Source organism: Myxine glutinosa, chromosome 14 (assembly GCF_964187855.1).
Source record: "Myxine glutinosa chromosome 14, kmMyxGlut1.1, whole genome shotgun sequence".
NCBI lineage: Eukaryota > Metazoa > Chordata > Myxini > Myxiniformes > Myxinidae > Myxine > Myxine glutinosa.
In genome coordinates, this window is record NC_136274.1 from 80,352,912 (window position 1) to 80,365,898 (window position 12,987).

The 12,987-nt window shown below is 48.7% G+C and overlaps 1 long non-coding RNA gene across 1 annotated transcript; it reads left to right on the top strand.

The window, feature by feature from the left end:
* Positions 1-5,571: 5,571 nt before the first annotated feature.
* Positions 5,572-10,661, top strand: LOC137439376 (uncharacterized). The gene is made up of 3 exons (XR_010986909.2): positions 5,572-5,632; positions 5,894-5,998; positions 10,306-10,661. It is a non-coding gene; the product is annotated as an uncharacterized LOC137439376 (long non-coding RNA).
* The last annotated feature ends 2,326 nt before the right edge of the window (positions 10,662-12,987 follow it).

The window sequence follows — 12,987 nt, forward strand, 5'->3', positions numbered from 1 at the left end:
GATTACCCGCTCGTGGTCCACCGCGGGCCACCTCCGGGGCCGCCTGCCATGGTCCAGGTCCCGCCAGGCGCTGGTCCACCAGCTTCCGGACCATGCCCACCAGGTCAGGACTCACGTCGGGGGCAGGCCCCCTAAGGGGTCCTCCCTCCATCGGGGGTCCCACCTGGCGGACCGCCACTGCGTGACGCTCGCTCCCCCGGGCCAGGGGCCTCGCTGCTTCCCAACGGGCTGCAGTGTCAGCCGCCTGGCTCAGAGTCTGCGGGCGCCACATGGCGAGCTGTTGCCGGAGCTCAATATCCGGGAGGGCCTGGATAAAATGGTCCAGCGCCAGGCTTTCCCGGGAATCCGCTGCCATGTTAGCATGTGCGATCCCCACTGCGCGGCGATGTCGTGGGCAAGTTCCCCGATGGCTTCCTGGGGCTTGCGTTTTCGCAGCGCGAGCTGAGCTTTAACAAGCTCGCTCTGCTGTTCAATGCCGAATCGATTAATTAGGGCGTCGCGGAGGGCTGGCAGGGTGAGAGCACCCGGTGGTAATGCCGTCAGCACCTCCGCCGCCGCGCCGCGCAATGCGGCCACCAGGTGTACTCCACTTTCGTCCTCACCCCAACCGTTGCCCTTACACACACAGTCAAACTGCGCCAGGTACGCTCGTAGATCACTCTTGCCGTCATACGGCGCGAGTGGGACCTTGTGGGACCACCTCGTATGCGAGTCGTTGCCCGCCTGCCGGACCCCGTGCGTCGCCCCTTGCGGGGTCAGCGCGGGGCCGAACCGGCTGGGCCCCCACAGTACATTACCCCCAAGGGGCTCCCGTGCCTCCCCTGTCCCTCCAAAAACTACCCCTGTTGGTGTCGATGCATGGGTCACGCTTCCGCAACCCGCTACCCATTCCATACCACCACAACCTTGCTCACTCACACCTCGCACCTCTCCCATCACCGGACCCTCTCGCTCGCACCCTCGTTCCATACACTCTGGACCAGCCATACACCTCACTCGTGGCCTCTCACGAACATCCGGGTCCATCTCGACCCCCAAGCTTATTAAATCACCTGGCGCATCATACGCACGACCATATTGGTCACCACTTACACCGGGTCCTCTTTCTCTTCGCTTCTCCTCCATCACCTGCGAATCCCTCATCCGGTTAATGAGCACATCATCACGATCCGAACACAGACTTTGGACCAATTCTTTTACTTCCTCTTTTATCTCTTTCTTATCCTCTCTCCGTCGCTTCTTAATTTCGCTCACCCCTTCTTCCACTTCTTCTAATTACTGCTTCACCTCCTTCATCTCCTCGTGCACCCCCTTAAGTTCTTCCTCTAACTCCACCTTATTTTTTTCTATGTGCTCCCGCACCTCCCGCTCTTTAACCTCCATCACCTCTACCACCTTGTTCATTTTCCTCGTCAGGTCCTCATGTACCGTCTGACACTCTTTTTTAATTACCCCTACGTCCTTTTTCATCTCCTTCTGTGTCGATTTTAAACCCTCTATTACCGCTGTGTTCTTCTTTACCTGGTCCCCCAACTCCTTTTGTCCCACTGTCAGCTGTTCTACTCCCAGCGTCAACTCCTCTATACCACCTTGCAATTTTACAGTCCCCTTTCTCACCTCCTTCTCCATGCGCTCCTCACAGTGCCTCACCTCCTCGCGCACTCCTCCGACCTCCTCACTCACACCTCTTCTGATCTCCCATCACTTGCATCTCCTGCCCAGATGCCACCCTCATCTGCTCCATTTCCTCCCTGTGAGCATCCAATTTAGTTTCTACCCCCATTCTGACCCCCTCTATCTGCTGCCCCATTTGTTTAACTTCCCTTTCCGCTTGGTCCCTCATGTCCCTCAATTTGCCTTCCATACTGTTTTCTAACCCCTCTAACCCCTTTTTCATCCCTTCCATTTGATTCTCTTGAGCGGCCATTCTGTTTTCTACCCCCGTTAACCCCTCCTGTATTTCCCCGAATCTATTGTCTAATCCCTCTATTCTACTCCCTAACCCTCCGATCTGGGCCCCCATGTCCTCCCTCAATTTCTCGCTATTGGACCCCATGTCATTCCTTAAACCCCCGATCTGGTTTCCCATGTCATCCCTCAATTTCTCGCTATTGGACCCCATCCTTTGTTCTAACCGTTGGCTATTGGCCCCCATGTCCTCCCTTAATTGCTTGCCCATTCTTTGTTCCAATTGTTCGCTATTCTGGGCCAACAGGGCCCCTATTTGCGCCATGAGGACCTGCATGTCCATCGGCGGCACGGGTACAGCTACCGCAATCCCCTGCGCGGCGCCGACCTGTTGTTCGCGCTCCTCTTCCCCATGCCTAGCGCCGCCATTTTGCGAACCTGCCGCCCTCACTGCTTCGCTCTCCTCATGTCCCTCAATTTGGTCCTGGATCGACCCTGCCTCACTCTCCTCTACCGGAACCCAGCCGTCTTGATCTCCCATAGCGCGACTTTCAAAATTCGGGTTTTTGTAAAACAAAAGCAATTTCGGTACTTTATAATTTTGACCAAATTTTGTCTAGCTGTTTTTAAAAATTTGGTTCGGGCCTCGTATCCCACTCCCGACACCAGTTGTTACGGACCGTGGTTTTTAGATGTTATATTTGCCGAGCGGAGGCTCCGCGGCCGAACAGTTGCTCCCCTTTTCTTCCCCGACTAAAACCCGATTCACCCAGACGTTGGCCAAATCGCGCTATGCCAAATCAATGATAGAAAGGACACGACGACTGGGATAGATGAAACGACGCAAGGGGTACAGTTCTCAAGACCTCCGGAGGAGGGTATAATTACAGTGGTGGAGAAAAGGGGGTAGATTACAAGGCAGAGTGAGGTAAAGACACACAAGAGATGGGCACTTAAATACAATCTTATCAAATCCCGGACAGACCACGGACAAACGGACAAGGTAGACTTACACAGGGATTGATGGCAGGAAGGGACAGGTAGGTCGATGGCACAAGGTGCACCTTGGCTCGGGGACAGGATAAAGCACGGTTCAAAAGATGCAGGGAGGTCTCACAGCGCTCGGAGGTGGTCTTGCTTGCTCCAAGCTCAGCGCGCATCTGACGTCACCTCCCTCTCACTGCGCATGCTCAGCAGGGAGTGACACGCCCTCGGCTGGTTGGTTCCGCCCCACTGGGGCCGGTCCGCCGCTTCCATTGGGTGCGGGGGTTACCGGGCTCCGCCCTTGACGAGGAGCCGACAGGGAGCCCCTGTTTGGTAACCCCGTCGAGCACATGTCCGATGGCGGCTCGTTGGGAAGGCCTGGTGCCCTCCCACCACCCCTACCAACCAAGCCGGAGTGAGGACGCGCACTCCCTGCGCTCGTTGTTGTTGTTGTTGTTGTTGTTGTTGCTGAACTGTGAGGAAGAGCTGCGGGGAGGTATTGGGAGGTCCTAAACTTCCTAACGGTGCCATACAATCACATTCTGGTGCAACGAAGGGTCAGAATTAATGGAAACGAATCCTTAACTGACATAGACTAAGAATAACTAGCAAGATGTCCTATAGTTGTCTTTCATGAGATGCGGTGAACCTGGATGCGACATTTAATGGGGGAAATAGGGGGAGGTCGGGTCTACAGAGTGTTGTTTACAGAAAATGGGACTAGGGAATGGGGGATTGGGGAGAGTTGGGAAGTATTGAGGAAATAGTGGAATATTTACAAGCGGATATGGATGGATACAAATCCCATATCCGCAACAATATATATTATATATATTATATATATATATATATATATATATATATATATATATATATATATATATATACACACATATATATATATATATATATATATATATATATATATATATATATAAATATATATATATATATATATATATATATATATTATATATATATATATATATATATATATATATATACTGTACATACATATATATACATATACAGTCACGTGAAAAAGTAAGTACACCCCATGTAATGTTTTGACTTTTTCAACATATTTCAACATACAGCTATTTGATCTTCATTTCAACAATATTGATAGATAAAGGTGATATAATATAACAAATATCATGAAACATTCACATTTTGTAGTCCATTGTATAATTCAAATAAACATAAATATTGGGGCAACTTAGCATAACAATTGTGCATTTTGTGAGGAAAGCACCAAATTTGGCACACTAGTAGACTATCCTATTATGAACAGATTTGGATATTGGTCCATCTCAAATTCAGCCCCTGATGGCTGTGGCAGCCATTTTCCAAAATGACCGCTAGCAGTTACTATAATTTCACAAACCCTTAGTGTACCAGTCGTTCAAAGGATAATACTAACATTGGTCTGAAAAGTTATTAAAAGCTGAATTAAGAAAAACATAACCTGTAGCCACCTCAAGTTTAAAGATAGCCGCCATTTTTGGGTTGTCAGTGAGGCCGACTGCTCCACCATCTCCTTTGATGCAGGCGTTATTCTGTTCATGCGCCTGGTCGATTGGGATCGAAGAGAACACCTTCTTCGTCTTCTGTACAGTGAAGTTGCCAGCCCTGAATTGTCTGGCTACATCTGGGTGCTTCATTGGGAGTGCAACCATGTCCCTCACGTGAACAGGGACCCACCTGGCATAGTGTGTGTGGTCTAAGGCATGGAACCATGGGACCAGTTCCGTCAGGGCATCAAGGTACATCATGAATGAAGCCTGCCGCAGAGAACGCACGTAGACCAGTACCAACATCTCTAGTTCCAGCACAGTTGCCCAGTACTGAAAGTTGGGAATGTCTTCTCCTCTCTGGTGACACCAGTCTTCGAACTCAGGCAGGTCTTCTGCATCATCAGCATATGTCATACAGTGGCGTTCGTACGCACGGTGTTGCAGGATGTGCAGTGCCGCTGCAGTGATTTGATGAGCTCTTCTTGTGCGGGTGACGTGGGCAGCTCGCAGGAAGGAGTCGGCCGTCCCTGGCTTTGCAATCTCAGCTTGCACCAAGGCTTGTACCCAGCCACTTCCTCGCAGCCAGTCGCCCAGCGTCTTCAGGGCGGCCATCTCGATGTGGAGCCCACCAAACATAACTACCATCTTTTCTTCACCATACTTCTCTGGCCACTTCCACTGAATCTGCTTTGCCAAGGCAAACAGTGGCTGGTCCAAGGTGACGACAGGTGTCTGGCCAGGATTCACATGGTCTACAGCATTCTTCACCACATCCATGGAGTGCCGGATCATGGCCACTGTGTGGGCACTCTCAAGGAACAGTGGAAGCAGGGCGGTGTAGTGCAGGCATTTTACGCAAAAAAAAGGGTCAACCTCACACTAATTGCAACAGAAGCAAACTCAACTGATTTGTGTATCCTCAATATGTCCTGAATGAGGAAAAAAAAGTGTTAAGGAATTGCATGGGTGGAAAGTTTTGAAAAATGCATAAATATGATCCTACCCAAAAACCGATTTTTAGCCCTTTCTGCTAGATTTGACTATGCTGTATTTTTTTCCTTGAAGCAAAAAAACATCTATATAATAATAGCGTCCGCTGATTGGACAGTCGAAGGCGACAGCAAGCCGTCCGCTGATTGGACATTCGGAGGCGACAGCAAGCCCTGAGCATGCATTTGTGCCGGTGTCATCGATCGCGGTGTACGCTATACTAACCTCATCAGGTGGGTTTTCCATAATTTCCTCCAGCTATAATAGTTAGCTAGCTATTTATTACATTATGTTACATTGTACATATTCTGCTAACTAGTTTAAACACGCCGCGCACGCCACAACTACAGTGCTCTTTTCTGAGTTATGAACCCTCTAATCCTCTGCACATCCCTGACTAGGATCCAGTTCCAAACATGCACGTTTTCAACCGTGCGTGCATATTTTTCAACATGCATATTTTTCAACGTGCATATTTTTTTTTCCACTTTCAGGAAATGGAGGCATATGAACAGTGTGTCATTTGCAAGCAGTCTGTGGACGGAGGAGGGTCGTCAGTATCAACACTTGGAGAGAAGGGAAGTTCATCTATCAACCAGGCCAGTAAAAAAAGGGGAGACAATATTCATGCTGTACCTGGTGATAAGATACACAAAGACTGTCGCTGGACATACATTAATCCACAACAGATAGCCAAGGACACCAGGCAACAAGAGTCAGAAACAAGTACAAGCAGAGAGAGTCCTACACTAAGATCGACTACAGGGAGGTTCTCTTACAGTACTGATTGCCTGTTTTGTGGCACACCAGCTCAGTTTGGAAAAAAGAGAAAGAAGCCAAGTGAAGTCAGTGTTTTCCAAGTCAGGACAATTGAATTCAAGGACACGCTTTTGGCAACATGTCGTGCACGAGGTGATGACTGGTCAGAGACTGAAGGCACGGATTCTGCATGTGCATGACCTACATGCAGCAGATGCAGTCTAACACCAGACTTGCAGTGTGAATTTTCGCACATACAAGCAGATACCAGTAGCGTATCAGACAAACACAGTAGACTCCAAGAGGAGGAAGGCTGGTCGGCCTGTCGTTGATGAGAGGACAGCAGCATTCTTGGAGGTTGTGAAGTATATAGAAGAAAATGATGACGAGCAGATCACCATAAATGATCTAATTGACCTCATGCAGCAGAAGCTTGCACACAGTGAACATGAGTCATACGGTTACACCCATATGAAGAGGAGTCTGCAAAAACACTTAGGTGAGAAGATAATATACATGGAGATCAATGGGAAACCAAACGTGGTTACCATCAGGACAACAGCCAGGGTGGTGCTGCAAGACTACTATGAGACACAGCAGAAACAAACAAACACAGAAGATCAAGAGAAGATCAAGCTTGTGCAGGCAGCTGCAAAGCTCATCAAACAAGATATCAAAGACATCGGGTTATCCTATGAGTCTTACCCAGCTCTTGATGACATAGAATCGCAAGAGGCTGGCGTCAGATTTCTTCCAGATACTCTTCGCATGCTCCTGGAAGAACTATTTGCCGGGACCAAAACTCAAGCCAAAGTGGCGGCAATTGGACAAGCAATGATGCAGGCAACTAGACCAAGAGTCATGTTAGCACCACTTCAGTTTGGGGTGGGCGTGCAACTATATCACCACTTTGCATCGCGGTTCCTCATTGATACTCTTCATCACCTTGGGTTTTGTTGCGCATACCAGGAGGTGCACCAGTTTGAACGAAATGCAGCCAAATTCCATGGAACAAACATTCCTGACCTATCGACAGAGTTTGTCCAATATGTAGCTGACAATGTCGACCATAACATCCGCACGCTTGATGGCCTTGGTACATTCCATGGTATAGGAATGATTGCAGCCATAACCCCTGGAATTAGATCAAGGCAGCCAATCCCCAGGATCAAGGCTACTTCCTTGGATGTGGCAATGGTTGGAAGGGTACAAGTACGGTACCACAAAGACGAAAGGCACAATTTGACGGCACTGACCTACCAGAAGCTTGTCAACCTTCAGGTCCAGAACAGCTGTGAAAATCTTGATGTCCTGTGGAAAGCATCCGTCCTCTTTGGGTCTCCCAGACCTGCATGGTCAGGAATGATGCAGTTCGTGTATTATGGTGACCACCCTGGCAAAGCAACTGTTATGCTTCTGCCGATGATCGATCTGAATCCCAGTGATAGCACATGCATATTCTCGACCCTGACATTTGTTAGTGAGCATGCACGATGCCACAATGTCACCCCAATAATCACGTTTGATCAGCCACTCTGGTGGAAGGCTCTCATGATTTATCAACTCTGAGCCAATGGAAAGTGATCTGAGACGAATAGTCTTGCGTTTGGGTGGCTTCCATGCAGAAATGAGCTTCCTCGGTTGCATCGGACACTTGATGGCCTCATCTGGGCTACAAGAACTGCTGGAGTTGATCTATGCCCCAAATGCAGTAATCCACATGATGTGTGGCAAAGCTGTTGCGCGAGCAGTTCGTGCACACTCAATTGTTGATGCAGCCCTCAATGCACTGATGCTATCAAACGTGTTCGATTTCCATCTACCACAGCAATCTGGAACTCCAGACAACAGTAAGGATGGAGAGTCAGAGTCAGCCAAAGCAGCTGCAGCTGCAAGGCCACCGGATCATCAGATAACAGATGGAAGCAGAGATGCGGACCTGGAGGGAGCTTATAAGATCTATGAGAAGCTGATAAATGGGGCTATATCTGCTGAAGAAGTTTGTCAGTCTGAAGTTCTAGTGAGAATCAAAGATCGCCTTCAAAAGCACATCGAGTCCACCAAGAAGTCCTCTAGAACTTCAGCTCTCTGGGTTCAGTACATGGACATGCTGGACATCCTACGAAAATACATCAGTGCAGAACGCACTGGAAACTGGGCCTTACATCTGCAGGCTATCCAGGATATGCTACCCTATCTGGCAGCATCAGGACACAATCTTTACACCAAATCTGCCAGGGTGTACCTTCAGCAGATGCACAACCTCAAGACTGAACACCCAGAAGTCCAACAACGTTTCGAGGAAGGGTTCCACGTGATTCGGCGAAGCGATCGCCTATGGGCAGGTCTCTCACCTGACCTGGTCATTGAGCAGGTTCTGATGAGAAGTTTAAAAACCAGTGGTGGGCTCACACGAGGGCGAGGGATGACGGAGCAACAGCGTCTGTTGTGGCTGCTATCGATGCCCGCCTGTGCAGAAGTAAACCAGGCAATGGAGGGACTCACGGGGGTCAACTACAACACTGGAGAGCAGAACAAAGACATGCCCAAAGCAAGGCAATCCCATGACTGGAAGGACACACTGACAGTTCTCAGTTATCTACAGGAGCACAATCCATTCAGCAATGACCCTAGTTTCCGGAATATTGCCACTGGGGAGAATGCCCTTTCCACCGTCAACGTTGATACAGCACAGTCCGTTGGCACTGCGATACTGAAGTCCATGGATGGACTAACACCTGCTGAGTTCACCTTCAAGAGGAAGGATCAAGCTGTCACTCTCGGCATGAAGTCTTCTGTAAGGATCGATGGAGATCAAATTCAAGTTGATCCACAGCTTCTCTTCCAGAGACTGGTCATAGTGGCACAGAACAGTGATGAACTCGAGTCAGCCCTCATATGAGCTATGTAGCTATCCCCCAGCCCTATTTGATTCCTCTCTACTGCTTCGAGAAGCAAAGAAGCCAGCCCTCGCCGACGGCATCTGGGGTCTTATCGGGCCTCATGTTCCAGCAGATAATGTAGTTGATGGCTGCCAGTATGTCTTGGATGGTGGAGCACTTCCTCAACGCATCCCATGGTCCCATGGATCTACTTATAAAGACATATGCCACCAGTATACGGAGTATGTAACGAAGAAGTATGGCAAGGCTGTCGTGGTGTTTGATGGGTATGAAAGTAACAACACAAAGGACATGACACACCACAGACGGTCAAAAGGGAAGATTGGTGCCACTGTGACATTTACAGCCGACATGATTGTCACAATGCAGAAGGAACAGTTCCTGGCCAACAGGCAGAACAAGCAGCAATTTCTTTCCATGTTAAGTGAAGAACTGCAGAAGGCAAACTGTGAGACATACCATGCCTCAGGAGATGCTGACCTGCTGATTGTGCAGAAAGCTGTGCAGTGTGCTACCACCAACAATACTGTGCTAATGGGGGATGATACAGACCTCTTAGTCCTTCTCTGCTACCATGCAAGCCTGGACTCCCATGACCTGTTCTTTTGTTCTGAGTCAAGGAAGACAACAAAGAAGCCTCGCATTTGGAACATCAAGGCTACAAAACAACTACTTGGCCCAGATATATGTAAGCACATCTTATTCTTACATGCAGTTCTTGGATGTGACACTACATCTCGCCTCCACGGGATCGGGAAGGGAGCTTCCCTCAAGAAATTCAAAGAAAGCGACATATTCCGAGAGCAAGCCGAGGTGTTCTATGCACATTCAGCCTCTACAGATGATGTGGCAGAAGCAGGAAAGAAAGCGATGGTGATTCTCTACAATGGAACATCAACTGACACCCTGGACTCCCTCCGATATCATCGGTTCTGTGAGAAGGTGGCATCTAGCTCTACTTACGTTCAGCCACAGGTCTTACCACCAACATCAGGAGCAGCAAAGTTTCACAGCCTGCGTGTCTACTTGCAAGTACAAGAATGGAAGGGATCTACATCTGGACATTTACATTTTACTGTGTGCCCTGATTGCTGCTATGTTTATTCTTGTATTTTAGTATATTAATTTCAGTTAATATATTAAGTTCAATTACTGTGATGTTCTGTGTATCTTGTGTATTATTTTCACTACCTTCTGTATCATTGCTGCTGTGACAAAACCAAATTCCCTGTCTTATCTTACAGATGGACCTCGTCCTACAGAGTGGGGATGGCAGAAGTGTGTCGAGGGGTTTGTGCCAGTTCAGACAACCCTACCCCCTGCTCCTGAAAAGCTTCTGCGGGTCATCAAGTGCAACTGCCAGGCTGACTGCAGCACCCTGAGATGCACATGCAAAAAGAACAATATCGAGTGCACTCCGGCATGTGGAAACTGCAGGGGATCCAGCTGCACTAACTCAATACAGATGCCCTGTGACGACGATGATGACATTGTGTAGTGTTATATGTATTCTGTACACATATTTAATTGGTTCAATCGTTTGATCAACAGTTGATCAGTTATGTGATGATGTGATCACAATAAATTCTCATCACTGATACTCTGTATGTGTTTTTTTTGCTTCAAGGAAAAAAATACAGCATAGTCAAATCTAGCAGAAAGGGCTAAAAATCGGTTTTTGGGTAGGATCATATTTATGCATTTTTCAAAACTTTCCACCCATGCAATTCCTTAACACTTTTTTTTCCTCATTCAGGACATATTGAGGATACACAATTCAGTTGAGTTTGCTTCTGTTGCAATTAGTGTGAGGTCAAGTCACATTATTACTGGACTAGTGGGGCAGATGGTTCGAGCTAACGGCGGCTGGCGACTGGCATGAAACGCTGACCACGATATGTTCTCGTCTGTCCCAGTGTTCATGGAGTGTCCTCTAGGACCCGCCTTGCGTGCTCTAGCCACAGGTATTCCTCCTCATTCTGCTCCTTGAAGTCGTCTCTGGTCAAGGACACCACTCTAGTAGCTGGAACAGACAGGTTCTTCATGCTGGTAGTGACTGGGGGCACATCAGTATAGTAGTGTGGCAAGTGGCCGACCATCTTCGAGCTAGCATCTCTAGATCCACCAACGATTACAATGCTTCGGTCCACTCCTTCGCCAGTGAAAGAGGGGTGCTGGAGGAGGGAGATGGCTGTACCATGGAAGGACTCTTTCGCTGTCGTTGAACTGGGATTGTGGTCGATATTGTCTATGGCTGACGTTGTGAAGACATTGCTGCGCATCTTTGGGGGGCAGACAACTTGTTCTCTGTGAAACTGTTGGCAGGCACTGTTCCCCATCTGAGCTGAGAGCTGGAGAACGCGGGCATAGGAGATGCTCATGCCCAGGTGTGACAATCTGTCTACTAACTCCCTCTTTCGTGTGTGAGCGTGCAACATCATCCCTACGTATGTGGGAACTGGGGTCTCCTGTGCAGCACTGTGCCTGGCAGTTACGGGTCCTGTGGTGCGATGTGCCCGCTTGTGCTTGATGCAGTTAAACTTCAGCATCTGGGCAATGGCAAGTGTGGTGAAAATGTACCAAAGTTGAACCCAGGTGAGATGCTCACTTAAACCGCTGAGCGGCGTCTATAAGACCTCGGACGTCCGCGACTCGAGGCCACTCCTGCGACATTATACAATGACATGTAGAATTGAATGGTACGTACCCACTTATATTCCAGGCTTGCTTGCATTGACTGATATATCCAATCTTTCTCATATGATGCCTAGATCCTGACATATATATTGCATGATGTATTTTACAGGATGATGTAAAGATCTTATTGAGATTAAACCTACATATGGGACAAGTTGTGGACTTGGTTGAATTTCACAACAGCAAGTGCTACAGGGGTTGTGTCTGCCATCTGATCCTTAATGCTGGGACCCTCTAGGACCATGCTCACCAGCGCAAGCAGCAGTGATGGCACAGATTCTTCTTGGCATCCTTCAGGAAATCCGTTGAAGGGCTTAGCTTCTTCAAACATGTGGCGGCGCACGGTCTGTGAGGGAGGGGTGGGATTGAAGGGAGTGGGGGAGTTTGTTCCAGGGGCGGGAAAAAAGGGGACTAAAAGAGTGAAGGTGAGCAGAGAGCCTAGATTTTGGCAGTTTAACCATAAGAGGGTTGCTGGCAGATCTTGTGCGACCTGTAGGAATATTTGGGGGCAGAGCACAGAGAGAGCTGGGGGAGCAAGGCCGGAGAGGAGTCGGTAGACGACAAAAAGACCATCAACCTGCCTGTGGTGAGTGAGTGAAAGGCCCTCGGAGTTATCTTCATCGCAGGCGATTCCAATGATTCTGAAAGCTTTTGTTTCAGCAGCGTGAAGTCGAGCTAGGTGTGAGGCAGGAGCACCGGCCCAGAGGGGGGAACAGTATTCCATTGAGCTGCGGATGAAAGCCTTGTATGTGGTGAGGAGCTCAGGTGTGCCAAGGAAGGACTTCGCACGATGGAGGATGCTCAGTCGGCGACTGGCTTTGAAGGCCAGCTTGGAAATGTGGTTTTCCCAAGAAAGATCATAGCAGATAGTGAGACCCAAAAGCTTGAGCGACAGAACTTCATGGAGAGGATTGTTGAGAAAGTAGATGGGAGGGTTTTCCAATCGGTCCTTTCGGAGAGACATTGTGAGAGTGTTCGATTTGTCAGGATTGAAAGACATGTTCCACTTGTTTGACCAGTCTGATTTTTTTTCCAGGTCTGCAGAGAGCGAGGAGGCTGCAGACTGCCGATCTGAGGGATGAGGAATGGAGCGGCAGATAGTGGAGTCATCAGCAAAGAGATAGAGAGGATTTTCCAGAGAGTTGGAGAGATCATTGATGAAGACCAGAAACAGCACAGGGCCCAGAACACTACCTTGGGGAACTCCAGCCAGAACAGGAAGGGGAGAC